At 42.4% G+C, this 3,460-nt stretch overlaps 1 non-coding gene across 1 annotated transcript; it reads left to right on the top strand.

Moving 5' to 3' along the window:
* The first annotated feature begins 2,765 nt into the window (after positions 1 to 2,765).
* Positions 2,766 to 2,869, top strand: LOC148551040 (small nucleolar RNA R71). Its single transcript, XR_015893702.1, has one exon. It is a non-coding gene; the product is annotated as a small nucleolar RNA R71 (small nucleolar RNA).
* The last annotated feature ends 591 nt before the right edge of the window (positions 2,870 to 3,460 follow it).

The following is a 3,460-nucleotide window of genomic DNA, read 5'->3' on the forward strand; positions in this document are numbered from 1 at the left end:
AATTCAATACAAGGTTTGTATTAACACATCTATCTAATACTCTAGATAATCCATCTAAGCAAAGGCTAAAAGAATCACCATAAACGCTAAAATCGTCCATAAAAACTTCCATACAGTCCTCAATAAGGTCAGAGAAAAGACTCATCATGCACCTTTGGAAAGTAGCTGGTGCATTGCACAAGCCAAAGGGCATTCTCTTATAAGCATAAGTCCCAAAAGGACATGTAAAAGTAGTCTTTTCCTGATCCTCAGGAGCTATATGAATCTGGAAATAACCTGTGTAACCATCTAAAAAGCAATAATGTGATTTACCTGACAGGCGATCCAGCATTTGATCAATGAATGGAAGTGGGTAGTGATCCTTACGGGTAGCTTGGTTGAGACGCCTGTAATCAATGCAGACTCTCCAAGCATTCTGAACTCGAGTTGCTATGAGCTCTCCATGCTCACTCTTCACTGTAGTGACTCTAGACTTCTTGGGCACCACTTGTACTGGGCTTACCCATTCACTGTCTGAAATGGGATATATGATACCTGCTTCTAATAGTCTGGTCACTTCCTTTTTGACAACTTTCAAGATTATGGGATTCAATCTTCTTTGGGGTTGACGGACAGGTCTTGCTCCCTCTTCTAAAAATATTCTGTGCTCGCATACTTGAGGGTTGATTCCAACTATGTCTGCCAAACTCCACCCAATTGCCTTCTTATGCCTCCTCAGTACATCAAGTAACTGCTCTTCTTGTTGAGAAGTCAGTTCCCTTGCGATAATGACCGAAAGCTTCTGCCCATCCTCAAGATAAGCGTATTTGAGATGTGGAGGGAGAGGTTTTAATTCTAACTTTTGATCATGGGCAGGCTCTGGATTATCTGGGGCTTGTGAAAATGGCGAAGTGCCTTCACTGTCAGTTAAGAGGGTCCCCACACTTGGACCTTGTCCAGTGTGCCTCTCTTCAAACTCTTCCTTGTGAACTTCAGCTACACTTTTGTCTATGACATCACACTGGAAGATAGAACGATCTTCTGGGGGGTTGTCAATGACTCCATTCAGAGTGAAGATCACTATGCGGCCATCTATTTCAAAGGAGCATGTTCCTGAAAAAGCATCCAATTTGAATTTTGATGTCTTCAGGAATGGTCTTCCAAGTAGGATTGATGACGGCTTATCTGAATCATTATGGGGCATCTCCAAGATGTAAAAATTAGTGGGGAATGTGAGCCCTTTAATGTTCACCAAAACATCTTCAGCAACTCCAGCCACTGTAATAATACTTTTATCTGCTAACACAAAACGAGCTACTGACCTTTTTAAGGGAGGGAGCCTCAAAACATCATATATAGACAAAGGCATTATACTAACACATGCTCCTGAATCGCACATGCAATCATAAATTACTACACCACCAATAGTACAACTAACTATGCAAGGACCTGGATCGCTACATTTTTCAGGTAATTCTCCTATTAAAGCAGATATAGAACTACCTAAAGGAATAGTTTCTAATTCATTAATTTTGTCTTTATGGATACATAAGTCTTTTAGAAACTTTGCATATTTAGGTACCTGCTGAATAACATCAAAAAGGGGAACAGTTACCTCAACCTTTTTGAATATCTCTACCATTTTAGGATCGGGTTCCAGCTGCTTCCTGGGCTTCCTTGCAAGTTGTGGAAATGGAATAGGAGTAGTGTTTTCTGTGGTGCCTGCGCCTTTTGGTGCTTCCTTCTATGGTTGAGTTATCTTTTCTTCAGCTATGTCCTGTATATCCTCTTCCTCTTCAACATCTTCGATTTCTACCACCTCTTCAGCTGAGGCGTATTCTGGTCAGCTTGGTTCCTCCTGATTCCTCTCCTACAGTGTGGTTCTGGACCTCAGGGTGATAGCATTAATGCCTCCCTTTGGATTGGATAATGGTTGAGAGGGGATTCCAGTGGTGCTTGAAGGTTGGTTATTGGAATTTTGTGCTGATCCAAACTGTGTCATAAAAGCTTGCAGAGTAGAGGTGAGACCATTCAGACTGGCGTTGATACTATTCATGATGTTAGTTTCCATGGTCTGTTGTCTTCTCTCAAAAGATTGTAGTAGATCTTCATTAGAAGATAAAGAAGAATGAGAGGTCTGCTGTTGATTGTTCTGTGGTCCTTGGTTTTGCCTCAGGTGAGGTGCTCTGTAAGGTTGATTTTGCTGCCTGTTGTTGTTATTATTCCATCTCTGATTTCCCTGATTATCTCTGCCTCCTCTGTTATTGTTGTCCCTCCAATTCTGGTTTGAATTGTCCTGCCATCCATGGTTATTATTTCCACTTTGATTGTACCCTTGGTTGGGACGGTCATAAAAGTTGTGAGTGGATGCCACCATGATGTCTTCTTGTTGGAGCTGCGGGCATTCATCAGTGTAATGGCTATAATCAGCACAGATTCCGCAAATTCTTTATGGGACTAGTTGTTGGTTTTGCTGTGGTGGAGGAAGTTGAGCTTGCTGAGTTTGTTGATTCAACTGCATTTGCTTCAGCAAGTTGGTCATCTCACATATACTCTGAGTTAGAGCAACAGTCTCTCTACTAGAAGATACTTCTGCAACGGCTTTTGAACGGCCTTGCTTCTGTCTGTGGTTCCTGGTAGATTCAGCTAAATCACTGATCAATTGCCAAGCTTCATCAGTGGTCTTGTACTTCTTCATAGACCCATTGCTGGTACTTTCCAATGTGGTTTTATCTTGGGGTCTCATACCCTGTGTGATATAGCTGAGTAGCACGATCTTGTCAATCATGTGGTGGGGGCATGCTTCCAGAAGATTATTGAAGCGCTCCCAGTATTCAAAGAGAGTTTCATTGTCATCCTGAACAATTGTGGAAATATCCTTCCTCAATTTATCAGTGACTTTTGATGGAAAGAATTTCTCCAGAAACTCCTTTCTGAGTGTATCCCAGTTGGATACATTGGCCAGAGGTTAAGTGTAGTACCACTCCCTTCCCTTTCCCTCAAGAGAAAACGAGAAAGCTTTCAGCAAAATTGAAGTTTCATCAGTGCCATCATGCCTGACAGTAGAACAGGCTGCCTGGAAATCTCTCAAGTGCTTGATAGGCTCTTGAGCAGGTAGGCCATGAAACTTGGGCATCAAATTTAGCAGTGCGGTCTTTATTTCAAAATCTGTAGCTACCGCTGGATGATGCGCTTGAAACGGTTGCATTGTAAAATCAGGAGCTCCTTCCTCCTGGATGGTAACTCTCCTAGCTGCCATGTCTTCTGCACGTAAAACAACCGAATCAGTAGAACGGGGGCTGGTTTCCTCCTCAGATTCACTTTCAGATCCGCCCTCAGAGCGGGCTAACCGACGCTGTTCTCGCCTTATTCGTGAAATTGTCCTTTCAATTTCAGGATCGAATATTAGCAAGCGCAGATCAGGAAGTGAACGCGTCATTTGACGGAAGAAACACGCAGCTCATAGTAGCAAAATAAAATA

This window comes from Arachis ipaensis, chromosome B7, assembly GCF_059453495.1.
Source record: "Arachis ipaensis isolate K30076 ecotype BB chromosome B7, ASM5945349v1, whole genome shotgun sequence".
NCBI lineage: Eukaryota > Viridiplantae > Streptophyta > Magnoliopsida > Fabales > Fabaceae > Arachis > Arachis ipaensis.